We start from the raw sequence: 14684 nt of genomic DNA, 5'->3' as shown, positions 1-14684 counted from the left end.
TGTGCTTTCCTGTCCTTTCTGCGCCCCAAAGACAGGAGGGCGGGGGAGGGCCAGGAGACAACGGAGCCCGTGCGGTCACAACCCACTGAAATATGCATTTGTGAGGATGGCTCTGTGTCCTCACACGTGTGTGTGCTCCACGGTGCAGCATATTTGAGGGGCTCAACATTCCAGAACGCAGGGGCTCCAAGTGAGAGCAGCTGTGCCAGAATTCTCCTCCTCAGCTGTTTCCTTCTGCAAGCCCTATGGCCCTGAGCTGCGCCTGGCAAGGGAGCGTCCAGCTGACCCGGTCCCAGCTTGAGTCCACCCCCAGGCCTGCATCCTGTGATTGCAGGAGCCAGGAGGTGTTTCGTATGTGAAGGTGGCCGAAGTCCTCCAGGGGAGGTGATCAGAACACTGGGCTGGGAGGAGGAGGGCGGAGGAGGGAGTAAATATCAGTAAATACCCGTTCCTATCCCCACAGGAATAGGGAGGGACCCATACCTACAAGTTATGTGTGTAATTCCTCCCAACGAAACTATGCTGTACGTGGTAGGTGGCAGTTAAGGAAACCGAAGTTTAGAATGACGAATGACACACTGAGATCCTGATTACAAACCTGGGGTGAGGCGGAGGTAGAATTCCAATCCTGATCTGTTTATCTGCCGGGGCCAGGCCTTTTGTCATAGACTCAGCCACCAGAACCACACAAGGTCAGATGCTCTTAGGAGGGACGAGTGATGGGCCAGGCGGCTCAGGAAGTTTAATTAAACACGTCACCTTTCTGCTGTATGGATGAGTATGCTGGGTCCTGGAAAGATGAACATGATAGGAAAGGTGACAGTGGGAAGACAGGACACAGTGATATCATACCCTGTGGGCAGGATGCAGAGAAACTGGAGGAAGAGGGACAGTCTACCCCTCAGGACAGGACAGGGCTGAGAGCCACATAAATTCCTTATCAGTCAGGGTTCTTTCTGTTGGAGAAGCAGATATTAAGATAACATCGAGGAGTTCCCTCTGTGTTGCAGTGGGTTCAGGATCCGACTTTGCTGCAGCTGTGGCATAGGTCACAACTGCGGATGAGATTCCATCCATGGCCTGGGAACTTCCATATGCAGAGGGTGTGGCCATAAAAAAAATTAAAGAAAATAACAACTGATAGCATTTTGACCTCATGTGTCTATGGGAGCTGGTTCACAATGCTGGTGAGGCTGTCCCTCTGTGTCCAATGATGTGGTCTGATGTAGCAGGACCAGCATTTGGGGCAAAAAAAAAAAAAAGAGACGTGGAAAAGTGGGGAAAGAGGACGCCCTGCCACCTACAAGGATGGGCTGAATCCCAGGTCATCCTCACCACCGAGCAGCAACCTCCAGCGTAAGGAACCTGCAGGGGGCGCTGGGGTCCTTCCTCGGGAAGCAAGCCACAGGCTGAGGATCTGACACCCCGAGGAGGAGACTGGACAGGAATGCGAGCACTGCGGCCCAGCTGCTCCATGCCTCTCAGTGACCCAGGGGACACGCGTCGACATCTGTTAGTTTGGGCAGGGCTTCATGCACTGCGGTGACCCAGAAGCCCAGCAAGGAAACAGCTACTGCGCTACTTCTGCTTTCTGCGCCTCAGGAAACATCTCACGTGGTGCACGCTGACCCCATGGGGGAAGAGGATCTGGGGAAACAAACTTGACATGGACCACAGCTTCCATGCAAGGCTCACCCTGGCCCCCGACCTGCCCTGAAAGCTTTGTCCAAATAACCCCTCATGGAAGGATAACCCTTGAAGCATCTTGGCCACTTGCTTTATCTTTTATTTTTATTTTTTTAAGATCCACACCTGTGACATATGGAAGTTCCCAGGCTAGGGGTTGAATTGGAGCTGCAGCTGCAGGCCTACGCCACAGCCACAGCAACACGGGATCCAAGGCACAGCATTACTTCCACCGAAGCTTGAGGCAACACCAGATCCTTAACCCACTGAGCAAGGCCAGGGATTGAACCCACGTCCTCAGAGAGACAGCCTCAGGTTCTTAACCCACAGAGCCACAACAGGACCTCCCACTTGTTTTATCTTACTATAATCTGTATTCTCTTCTGGAAATCTCACTGGCAGTGCTGCTTGCCGTATTTTGGAGGTTTGAGAGAAGGAGGGTACAGGGAGGCGGGGGAGAAGGAAGGATGGGGAAATGGGTTTTGCACTTTTTCCTGGGTCACACTCTGGTTCCGGCACGCCCACGTCCGAGTCAGCTGGAGGGCTGGCTGAAGACAGACCCTCAGGCCCTGCCCAGGCCAAGCACATTGGATTCTCCAGATGTGGAACGCTGGAGCCTCTAACAAGGTTCCCAGGAGGTTCTCAAGCAGCTGGCTTGGTTTTAGGAACCTCTGCCAAAACCTTTTTCTCATCTGTGGGACGGAAGCTCTCTGCTTCTGCTTCCCTTCTCGGTCCCCAGCAGAGCTGGGGGCCGCTCGGGTGATACTGGTGGAGGTTGTTTATCGTCAGGGTGTCCCTGGCAGTGCCTCCTGGCATGCGGATCATCTCCAGCAGGTGCTGGTGCGTCACTTCGGAGAAAGCCACGGAATCAGGAGGAGGAAGGATGTGAGGCCCTCCGAGAGCCAAGGGTGAGCAGCTGGTGGAGTGACAAAGCACGGGGAGGCGGAGGCAGCCCCTTGGTGGCCACAAAGGTGGAGGGCACGAGGGTGTGACAAGGGAGCTGTGGGGGGACTTAAAAATGAGACCCAAAGGGTAGCGGAGGTTAACTAGACGTATTGTGGTGATAAGTTTCTACCACGTCACTGTGTTGTACCACAATTTAAAAGATGAGATCTGAGAAGATAGGAAAGCTGGAGTTCCCATTTTCATCGTATTTATACCATCCCAAAAAATTCCCATCAGCTGTGTCTGAAGGAATTGAAAGTGAAAAAAAGCAAAAGGCTAGAGTTCTCCTTATAGTCAGCGGGTTATGAACCCGACTAGTGTCCATGAGGGTGTGGGTTCCATCCCTGGCTCCGTTCAGTGGGTTGAGGATCCCGCATTACAGCAAGCTGCAGCGCAGGTGGCAGATGTGCCTTGGATCCCACGTTGCTGTGGCTGTGCCATTGGCTGGCAGCTGCAGCTCTGATAAGACCCCTAGCCTGGGAATATCCATATGCCGCAGGTACGGACCTAAAAAGCAAAAGAAACGAAAAAGAAAATAACGAAAGGCTGTGGCAGTGGTCGCTGTGGAAAGGACCTGGTCCTTTATGCCGCCCACCGGGATCCCACAGCTCTGTCCTGTAGGCTGGCTGGTCCCTGTGCCTGCAGCATGTGATCAGCGAGGCCAGGAGGGGCCCTGCATGCCCGCAGCTCCTCTGACTTTGGCCTTCAGAGGCAGCTTCACCGACTCCCCTGCTGCCTTCAGAGCAGCTGACAGAAGAAAGCCTGGCAGCCCCGGACCCCACGTCCCTCCCCAGGTTCCTCCAGCGTGGCCAGCATGGCTCGGGTGATGGTGAATGGGAGCCGCTGTTCGTTTCCACTGAGAAAGTTCTGACCTGCTTCCGGAAGCATCGCCATGGAAACAGACCTAGGAGATCTTTGAAAGGAGCCTCTTTTCCTTCCATCTCCCCGCTCCCTTTCCCTGTCCTGAGCTCTGGCGGGTAGGGGCCAGCTCTTTGCAGCCTGGCTTCCCTCACTGGTCCCTGCAAATTTGATAAGAAGAGCAAAGGTCAATTTTCCTTATGGTGCCAGCCTCTGGCGGGATAAATGACCCTGTATGAACCCCTGTACCAGAGTGACAGCCCATTTCCACACCTGTTCCTGAGCTGGGGGCTGCATTACACGTTCTGATAACCAAACAGCCTTCCAGCGGAGCGAGCAGACGCTTCCCTGTTGATCCAGGCGGCCTCAAATCTCAGCCACATTTCCTTGCAGAAAAGCCTTTCTTGGACCATGTATTTATTACACACATGCAGTAGATTTTAAAGGGGAAATAAATAGAAGGAAGGAATAATTCTGCTCTCTTTACAGGGTAAATAGCAGCCATTAAAAATGTAAACAAAGCCACTTACAGGGTTTTTTTCCCTCATTTTATACAAACTAGTTTGTATGGTGAAAGCAATGCGCTAAGATCCTGTTGTGTTTTATTTTGGTTTTGACAGTAATTTAGTAATTCCGAAGATATAAAGACCTAAATAAAGATTAAAATTCGGCATAGAGGCCATAAAAGAAAAGCATTTGTTTTTACTGGTTACACCAAAACCAGAATGAACAGAAGCAGTTCAAGACCGTTTCCTGTTCTTAACACCTTGATTTGTATTCCGATTGAGGAAGCAGTAAAAGTCAGAGCTTGACCTGGAGCAGCAGACTCCAGGGCCCGATTCACAAACTTAAATTGCACTGTCACTTCCAGGAATTAGAGAAAATGCACACAGTTTGGCTTCCATTCATCGTATTGTGAATCTGGTTTTTAGTGGGAAGAACACGGAGTTGGATGTCAGAAGAGGCGAGGTTGAGCCTTCCCTCTGTGACTTGACAACTGACCATGAATACTCCTGGCCTCAGTCTCTCCATCTGTATAATGGACGTCGTCCTTTTCAGGGTCTCTGTGAGCCTGGAATCTGGTGAGATGTGTGAGAATGTACTTGGTAAACCCAGGCCCATGCTTTATAGAAGAACTGGGTTGTTTTTGCTTCTTCATGACCAAATCTGTTAGGATTATATTGAGTGGCATGTCACCCAAAGCTAACTTCAGTGTTGGGGCCAATGGGGGCACATTTTTCTGTACCGCAAGGAGTCTAGAGGTAGATATTCTGAGAATTAGTTCCTCTTCCTTGTGATGAAATGACAATTGCCTGGGCACCATGCCCGTGTTTCTGGCAGGACCAAGGGGGAGGGCCAAGGGCCAAAGACATGTGCAAACTGAGTCATTTCTTTGCACCATAAAAACACAGGCTTTCCCAGAAACATCCCACTATAACGTTCCAGGTATGTCCTCTCAGGCTGTGCTGACACCTGGCCTTCCACAGCTTCAAGGGAATGTGGGGAAGTGAGTAATTTAACAGGACACACCGCCACCCAAGCAAAATCGAGGTTCTTTGAATAAGAAGGAAGATGAGAATGGATATTGACATGGGAGCCAACTGGCCTTGCCCGTTATAAGCCCTCACTCGACCACTGGCGTCTCGCGTCACAGGCATGTCGTCTACTGAATTATCTTGTAAATTCCTGGAAACTGTGGACCCAGGTGTCGCATCTCCCTCCCTCAACGCACACGGCTTCATTATCTGTACCACACATGAAGCCTAGAGCAAGAAATCACCCTTGGTATTTTTCTGCATGAGATTGATCGGTTATACAGATGCCTTTGTATATGAACGTAACATAAAAAAATAATATTGCCTGCCCTCTCGTATGTCATGGAGAAGTTCTGAAGGTTAGTTACTAAGTCTGGAGGCATCAGGAAGGCATTTATCACTTCCCGGGGCCGAGGTAGACGCTGATACTCTCAGAAGGGCCATCAGCATCACTGCTGGCACCCACAGCCAGGTTTTAGACGGGACACAGGTGAAGATTATGGCCCCAGTAGAGAAGAAGAGACGTGCTGAGAGGTTTTGGAATCCCTGGAGGATGGTGGTGTGCAGTCCTGGGTTGGCTTTGCCTGCCCCCAGCCCCCTTCTGTGGTCACATCGAGTTCTGCCCCGTGTGGAATCCTGGCTCGGGGGAAGGTGGGGCCCAGACTCAACTGGACCCTGAACCCCCACTGTGGAGAGAGCGCTTTTGGCTGCTTTCCAGGCCAGAAACTTCAGCATCTGCCAGTGTCCTGCATCATTCACTGTGGGTAGCATCACCAGTTGGTGGATGAAAGAGCACGAAGATCTTTGAGGGCCCCTTTGTGAAGGATTTTCAGACTCCTCAGGCATAGAGCCCTACTCTTGGCCCTGGGGGGCTTGTCGGCCACCCCCAAGGTGCCAGAGAGCCGATCCCTTGCATTTGGAGGGAAGTGCATTCTGAGAAGGACTAAAAGAGATTTGACTCCAGGGAGAACGGGGGAGAGCAAAGGCCAGCGGTCATGACGGCCACCTTCTCGGTGGGGGTCCTGTCCTGTGCAGGCCCGTCCAGTACCATACGAGTCATGGTTCACTGAGACCTCCAGGAAACCGGTATGATCGGAAATATTGCTGTTTATTGTGCACAGCCTAAAATGGGGATTCAGGGGGACTGAGCGCGACTCATCCAGACTTGCTAGTTAGTCAGTGAAAGATCTGGTCCTTGAACACTCGTGGTTGGGCTCCAGAACCCTTGTGAGCCATTGTGCTTGGCAGCTTCTGGGAGAGTGGCCTTAGAGATGCTGCCTGGGCATCTCCATGTTGACATCATGTTCCATCACTGGTGTATAATTCTAAGAAAAATATGGATTGTTTTGGTAAAGTGCACTTGAAAAGTGGAAGAAGAATCGCTGTGTCCTGACTATGTAAGGGCAGTAGGTCTTTGAGAAGGGCTTGCTTTGCACACAAAGGATCATGGGTAAACACCTAGAACTTCTACATACCTAATATAATCAGCAGAGGGCTGGAGGATAATAGAAATGATTGTCATTAGAAGTCAGGTCTCACGTCTTGATTGGCTGTATCTTTCCTTCTGTGTTTTTCTGAATAAGACACTCCTTTTGAAAGAAGGAATTGTCTTACCTAAAGTGATTCTGATGGCAGTTTTAAAAACAAAGATAGGGGAGTTCCCGTCGTGAGGCAGTGGTTAACGAATCCGACTGGGAACCTTGAGGTTGCGGGTTCGGTCCCTGCCCTTGCTCAGTGGGTTAAGGATCCGGCGTTGCCGTGAGCTGTGGTGTAGGTTGCGGACGCAGCTGGGATCCTGCATTGCTGTGTCTCTGGCGTGGGCCGGTGACTACAGCTCCGATTCGACCCCTAGCCTGGGAACCTCCATATGCCATGGGAACGGCCCAAGAAATAGCAAAAAGACAAAAAAACAGAAAACAAACAAAAAACAAAGATAGGGAGTTCTCATTATGGCTCAGTGGTTAATGAATCCGACTGGGAACCATGAGGTTGCAGGTTCGATCCCTGACCTCACTCAGTGGGTTAAGGATCTGGCGTTGCCATGAGCTGTGGTGTAGGTCGCAGACGCAGCTCGGATCTGGTATTGCTGTGGCTGTGGCACAGGCCAGTGGCTACAGCTCCGATTGGACCCCTAGCCTGGGAACCTCCATATGCCATGGGTGTGGCCCTCAAAAGACAAAAGACAAAAATAAATAAATAAATAAAAGCAAAGATACTATAAAGAAGAGGGGTAGGGTTGGAAAACCTTGAAAAGGCCCACACTCCTGGTTGGAAATTTCAGACTTTAAAAATGTCCTTTTAGCCCTTTCCAAGTGTGAGAATTTGATTTGTGTGGTTAGAGACCCTCTTCAAACTGGAAGTAAAGGTTGGGGGTATTCTTGTTTTAGAAATACCATCATTAAGAGACCCGGAAAACCTGCTATTTCATCTGGAGAGTGATATTACATGATTGATGGGCCCAGATCATTTCCCAAGATATGCATCCATATTGACACCTATGCAACATGCACAAAATATTATTTAGTAGCCACTGCGCTGAATGTGATAAGCTAAATTGGTACAGTTCTTCCTGCTTAGGGAAGACCAAAGGAGATAAACAAATGTTAATGATATGCTGTTGACATTTTGTTCAATCATTGTGTTGTTGTTGTTGTTTTTCACTTTGGAGAAAAGCAGGCGTTGCTTGTCTACAGTAAGATAGGAAAGGGAAAGAGGAATCGCTATATCCATCCAAATTATTTGAAGGAAGTTCATGTAAGAAAAGTAAAAGAGGAACCTTGGTGATTCAGAAACTGCTGGAGTCTAGAGAAGGAGCTGAGTCGGGGCAGTGCTTGGAGGCCTGAGCGAGGTGTCATCTCTGCAGAAACCAAGCATATTCGTCTGCATGGGGGCCGCTTTGGGGAATAGTCATAAGGTGCCATTTACTGGGAGTTCACCAACTGCCAGGTGTTGCCCTGAGCTCTTTACGTTCATGCTTTCCTGTAATTCCGCTAACAACCCACGAAGGTAGGTAGTTTCTATCATCACACCGTTTTACTTCCCATAAAAAAGAACAGGTTTAGATTTATGGCAGTGCAGCCACAGGCGTGCCTGACTTCTGAGCGTGCGGCTGCTCAGCCTGTGCATGTCAGCCTCGGCCTTGGATGTGGTTCTTCAGACACCCACCTTCATCACTTAGGAAGGCAACCTTGCTACGAAAAGCCAGAAAGTACAGGCCAGGAATAGATCGAAATGAAAGAAAAAGCCCGTGTGGGGAGAGTGGGTCCACCAGGGTGACAGCATGTCACCAGCATTGTCACTGGGGAGTTCTGACAATAGTTGACCAGCCTCTGGCCAACAGAGTTACCTTCCAGCCCCGCCAGTGAGCTTGCAGGCTAATTTCCATCAGGTGCCTGAAATGCAATGGTATCGGCTGGGAAGGGCCCCATCTAGGGTAAAGCTGGAGATGACCGAGGGCACAGAGTTTCAAGAGGTGCTTGCTCACTACGTCCCCCATCTGCGAGAGTGGCACCCCGACACTAGGGACCCTCCATGTCTGGTGCCTCATCCTAGTCCTTGCCCCATGGCTGGAAAGGGGTGACCCTTAAATTTTCATGGCCGACCCTAGTATGAATATGCATTTTGTTTCATACTTATTTCAATGAGAGGAGAGAGACTCCTATATGAAAAATGCCTTCAATAACCAAAGGATAATAAGTAATGTCAAAGTAAGAGATGACCTATTTTACACAAAATGATTTGTTTCTCCATATATGCAAGATATGAACGTGAGTTATTCATTTATTTAGGGAAGGCGTAAAGCAACAGAAAATATTAACGACTAAAAAGTGCCTCCCTCCCCCTGTGCACGTGCAATTCGGTAGCATAGATGCCTCAGTCCTTTTTCTGCTTCTTGAGGAAAATTGGTGCTGGCTTTGGGGACTGGCTTGGCAGGCCCGGGATGAGACAGGCAAGGACCCAGACACAGCAAAAGCCAGCAGAAAAGAAACTAATGGAAAAGTGTATTTCCGGAGGCACACGATAAAGGAACCTTTAAAATCTCCTAAGTGTAGTAACATCTAACACATGGTCCTTTCTTAGAAAGGAGGTGAGCACAGTTCCTCTTATTTTTTTGGCTTGGTTATAATGAAGTTTCTGAACAGTCCATCAAAACAAAAACATCAAGTCTATTTTAGGCATCCCTTTCCGCATGGCATTTGTTATACCTTTCTGGTGTGCCAGCCTAAGTCTGTAACAACGCAATAGAGCTGTCTCTGCCTGGAGGAACCTCAGGCTAGTTATATATAAATAGAAGAAGAAAGATGGGCTTGAGCCAGATGATGTGGCCTCCTTTCCTTTGACAAGCAGACAGGAGGCTGTGCAGCAGCAACACAACCAAATCCTGAAAAGGCTTTTGAAACACTTAGTTCTAATAAACCCTTAGGCCATGTTCACATTTGGGGTTGAAAACATACCCTCTCCTCACACATCCTTCTGAGTCTCGTTTCCGAAATTGACCCAAGAACCAGGCCAGCATAGAACGTGCCGTGAATTTCTTTTATATACATGAGAAGCACTGCTGCGTTCAGTAGAGTGGATGAAGCTTTGGACTGAGACACTCTGCTAAACCGAGTTGCATCCCGGCCAGCCCCGTGTCCTTAGGCAAGGTGGAATTCTAGACACAGATGTAAATTGTAAAGAGTCTCGCTTGACCCTTCTTAGTTTTCTCTTTGGTCTTGTGGGGTTGTCTTGCTGTGAAGCAATAGATTCAGAGGAAAAATAGAGCAACCTAGAATTTACCCTGTATGGCATTCAAGGCAGCAGTGTAATTTGTGTGAAATCGATTTTAGTTTTATTCAAGCCAGAAAAAGAAGTGTACTTGCCTGGTGTTCCTTCTCCCCACTGACCGCCCCCTCCCCACCAAGTCGCATTGCCTGCTTCACGTTTTTTTCCTGACCTCTAAAAAATTGGATTGCCCTTGAGTTTAGTCTCAACTTCTCTTCAACCTGTTTGGTTGGTCTCCTGGCTTTAAATAAGCAAATGACTTCCAAACGCTCATCTCCACTCCTCAGTGAATCCCCTGAACTCAGACTTCACACATCCCGAAGGGGTGTTTAGAGCAAGCACCTCAGACCAAGGAGACCTTGCTTCCTCCTCACTTCTTTCCCTGCCCAGCAGGAGGAGTGACTGTCACGGCAGCTCATCCTCCAAGTGCCTGCTCACCTGTCACCTCTTCAGAGAGGCCCCCTCTGTCCCTTCTAGACTTCTCCCCCCTTCTTGATCTGCTCCCCAAGACTAGGGTTCCTCCTCATCTTCTGTTTACTGCTGTGATCTCAGTGCCTCAGAGGATGCCCGACTCATAATGAGAGCTTAATGAGTGTTTATTGAATGCAAGACAAAATGAGTAAGTAAAGGAATGAGAAGGAAGGAAGGAAGCAATTTAACAAAGAATTCACTGAAGACTAAAAGTGTAGGATAAAAAGAATTGGTTAACTTCTGGGGATGCTGTTCCTTAAATTGGTTTTTTGATCTAATCTATACCTTTATGATTTTTCTTATTCTTCTTTCTTTTTGGTTGCGCCTGCCGCTGTGGAAGGGATCAAACAACGCCGGATCTTTAACCTGCTGCGCCACCAGGGCACTTGCCTTATGAGTTTTTTTTAAGTGAATTTGGCCTTCCTGGAGGACTAGAGTAGTTTTAGGGATCTCAAAGAAAAAATGTTCACATTTAAGCAGTTTGGGGGTCTAATAGTTGTGTTATTGATTATTTACAAAGATTAAGTCCAGAGACTTTAAATGCAAAACTCTGTGACTATTAAATGCTTAAATAGACTTTCAAAGTGCAACAGAATATTAATTATTGCTTCCCAGTCATCGAAATCTGTGTGGAAGTCCCCATCCTTTTTACCCTGTTAACGATGAAAATGATGGATAGAAACGGGGCTGCTGCTTTCAGGCCCGCAGTGTCTGGCTGGATGGATGCATTACAAGGAAGCCTCTTTGGAGCTGACTTCTGAGCATTAATTTCTTCCACCAGGAGATCAGTAAATGACCCTTCCACCTGCTGCCATCCAAATTTGGAATTTGGTTACATCATTGATTTTTGTTCGTGCCGGATGAGTTTTATAATTAGTCTCGAGGAGGAAGGAGGTGGTGACATTTTGCATGGCTGCTCTGCCAGCTTCTGTTTGCAGGGACAATTCACTGCTTCCAAATTAAACTGCATACGGCCTCATTTTCCCACTTTATAAATTGATGAGTTGGGGAGCCTCACGCTTATGAAACGTTGGCTTGCTGTCTTTGGCCAGTATCTAGATTGTGAATTTGTGAAATTTTCAAACCAAAATTCCCTCCGGCTGCAATAAGCAAATGAATAAAGAAACTACAGTGCCATCTGCTGGCATTCTGGAGTAAGTGCAAGTGATGACGAAGAGCAGCCCCTCTTATGTAACAAATAGATCAAACGGCAAACCCGAGGATGAATATTCAAAATGCATGACAATTTGAAGAAAGTAGATTAAAAAGTTGTGAGTCAGCACTTTAGAGAGGAAAATACAATTATATTTTGTGATAACCATGTAATAGTGAGAACATAACTTTTCTGTAATGTGGGGTTGGGAGTGTTTTCACTGTTAGATATTCCCATTTGGCAGAACTAGTGAAAAATGGGTTGGAAAAATTGAAATGAGCCTTTGCCTTTTTCAAGAATCATATTGAAACAATTTTATATACACTTTACCCAGCTAGGAAGAGTCAGGTGTATTTTGGAAAGACATCTGAGCTAGCAGTGCCTCGGCATAGCTCCTTGCTGGCCCCTGACCAGTCATGGAATCTTGTACCACTTCTGTAATTTCTGGAGACCATGGTTTCCTGTCAAAGCAGGGTTGGATTAAATGATGGGCAAAATTCCTCACAACTCGATGAGGCCTATTATTTAGATCAGCAAAGGACTGGGGAAAAGTACTATTTCTTTAGACCACTTCCCCGTGAAAATAGTTCTCTTAGAAAAAGGAAAAGGCATATTCTTAGTTATATAGTAAGTAGTTTATCAAGAGCTAAGGAGATCTGATGTATTTGGTTTTTAGCAATTAGGTCAAGCCGTTCCTAGTCCTTAGAGGGAGTATAAAAAGAAACGTGCCACTTGCTTAGCCGTCAGCAGTCATCTGCAGGATGGTGATGGCGCCTGTGGACCATGGCCAGTTGCAGAAAGGTAGACTGAGCATATTGCCACGACTCGGAGCTACACATGCAGCAGAGGACAATTTAAAAAACAAAGTTTAAGAATTCAGACCTTAGGAGTTCCCGTCGTGGCGCAGTGGTTAACGAATCCGACTAGGAACCATGGGGTTGCGGGTTCGATCCCTGGCCTTGCTCAGTGGGTTAAGGATCCGGCGTTGCCGTGAGCTGTGGTGTAGGTTGCAGACGCGGCTCAGATCCTCCATTGCTGTGGCTGTGGTGTAGGCCAGTGGCTATAGCTCCGATTCGACCCCTAGCCTGGGAACCTCCATATGCCGCGGGGCAGCCCTAGAAAAGACAAAAAAAAAAAAAAAAAGAATTCAGACCTTAGTCTAAGTGTTAGTTTTGAAGGGTTTCTCAGCCGACTCACCAGCTCTTCTCCTCTGCGGTCGGCAGCCCTCTGCTTCTGTGGCCCCGAGGGCCTTGCCTGTGTGGCTGCTCCTTCTGGGCCTCCCCCTCCTCCTTCCCTCTCTCCCTCCCCCTCCCGTCCCCCACCCCCTCCTCCTGCTCTTGCTTCTCCCTTACATGTGCTTGGTTCACAGTTGTCACCCCCCGTCAACTGTGAGTCCCCATCCTTCATCATCATCCAGGCACCTTACTCACAGCAACATTCAACATTCAACACCATTTTGCCGCAAGAGTTAAGCGTTGACATGGCTATTTCGTAAAGCCTCTCAAGGAAGTGTGTTTCGGTGTCTTCATTTCTCTTGTGGATCAGAGAGAGGAGCGTGCATCCTGGAGGCTAAGTCTTGGCACAGTTTGCAGACAGGGGAGATTTTCCTCACATGTTCTCTGTTGGCACGTAGTGTGATGGAAAATGATAGGCTTCAAGTCTAGCTCTGGGCCTCAGCAGCCGAGGCCTTTCCCCTACTTTGCTCTTCCTCTGACCCCTCTTCCTCTGACCCCTCATGGACAGCAGAGGCCTGTCAGGCTTCCAGGCTAGTCAGAAACAATTCTCTCCTCTCAGACTTGGGGCACGAAGGTGCTTGCAGGGCTTGAAGCCTTTGTTCTCAAATGGCAGCCAGTGGTCAGCAGCATCAGTGCGACTGTACCCAAGAGAGACTGCTCGTCACAGCTCGCTCTGCAAGAGAGAAAGCCCCCTCCCACTCCCTGTGGTCACCTTGAGATCTAGAGGCCCTTGTCACCTGCCAGGTAGGCAGAAAATCACCCTAGGTGACTTGGACATTCTGTTTCTCCTCCTGACTGTTGCAGTGCAACTCAGTTCCAGCCTCACAGGCTTTCTCATAGCAAAGAGTATTCCGCCAGAAGCCGCCTCCCTCCTCTGTCTGGGTGGATGCCTGTGCAGCGAAGATTCAGGCGTAAACCCCCTGAGCATCCCTGCTTCTGTTCTGACGCAGGCTCCTTCTCCCTGGCTTCCTTGTCAGCCAGCTCGGGGACCCTGTACTCCCTCCAGGCTCTGGACCCATCTGATGAAAAATTATGCTCCACCTCCACTCCTCCCTCTCTGAGACAACCGGCGTTCAGTCTCTTTGGTTTCCCTACCTTCTTCTTTACGTTGCTGCCTATCTCTGTATTTTCAGGAGAAAGGCTTATCACCTGGTTTGGGGCTGTGTTCACATTTCAGGTTCTTTGGGTGTATCAGCAGTCACACCCTGGCAGCCAGGCTAGGGTGGGGTGTGAGCCAAATCTGATGCCCAGACACCACATAGTAATTAACTTGGACTTTTTTTTTTTGGTCTTTTTTTGTCTTTTTAGGGCTGCACCCATGGCATATGGAGGTTCCCAGGCTAGGGGTCTAATCAGAGCTGTAGCTGCCGGCCTACACCACAGCAGATTCAAGCCGCATCTGTGACCTACACCACAGCTCACAGCAACGCCGGATCCTTGACCTGCGGAGCACCGCCAGGGATCGAACCGGCAACCTCATGGTTCCTAGTTGGATTGTTTCTGCTGTGCCATGATGGGAACTCCCTGGACATATTTTTAAAGACATGGAATGATTTGCCAGCACTGAAAGATGTGAAGCTCTTGTTAAAAAAAAAAAAAAAAAGCAGATTTCTGTCTTGTCTTTGAACATTGGAAGATCCAGCGAGATGGATGGTGCGCTTGCCAATCGGCAGCAGGGGACCCAAGGCGCTACTTCTTGGCTGCTCCTATTTGGGGCATCCAACCTCCTGTTGATTAATGTCCACGTACCACCCCCACGCCTCTGTTTCTCCTCAAGCTCACCACCCTGCTCATCAGCTAGGTCTCTGTGGCATTGTTATTTACCTCCTCTTCCCCGCTTGCACAAGAGATGTCTCAAAGGCAGGAACGTCACGTGTGGTTGATGGTTCACAGAAATGGAAGGCACTTCAGCAGTCACCTAGCAAAGTCTGCTCCCTTCATTCACTGGAGGTCTCGCCCTGGAAGGAGGCTTTAATTAGTGTTGACAATGGCACGTGAGCGTGTTTTTAGAAAGGCAGCAGATGGCTGGAAAGGGCT

General features: G+C 48.8%; 1 protein-coding gene and 1 long non-coding RNA gene across 3 annotated transcripts in view; one reads left to right on the top strand and one right to left on the bottom strand.

Annotated features, from left to right (window-relative positions):
* The window catches only part of SASH1 (SAM and SH3 domain containing 1), a 205029-nt gene that overhangs the window by 106629 nt on the left and 83716 nt on the right, over positions 1–14684 (top strand). The window lies entirely within an intron of this gene.
* LOC146405947 (uncharacterized) lies at positions 7170–14250 on the bottom strand. The gene is made up of 2 exons (XR_014844927.1): positions 14169–14250; positions 7170–12294 (listed from the first exon to the last, which is right to left on the bottom strand). It is a non-coding gene; the product is annotated as an uncharacterized LOC146405947 (long non-coding RNA).

The sequence above is a fragment of the Sus scrofa genome, chromosome 1 (genome assembly GCF_054392235.1).
Source record: "Sus scrofa isolate SSC_HxYL_T2T_F1_AM1 chromosome 1, Sscrofa_HxYL_maternal_Yorkshire_Landrace_v2.0, whole genome shotgun sequence".
Lineage (NCBI taxonomy): Eukaryota > Metazoa > Chordata > Mammalia > Artiodactyla > Suidae > Sus > Sus scrofa.
The sequence above is the reverse complement of the archived record's forward strand: the minus strand, read 5'-3'. Positions and strand labels throughout refer to the sequence as shown.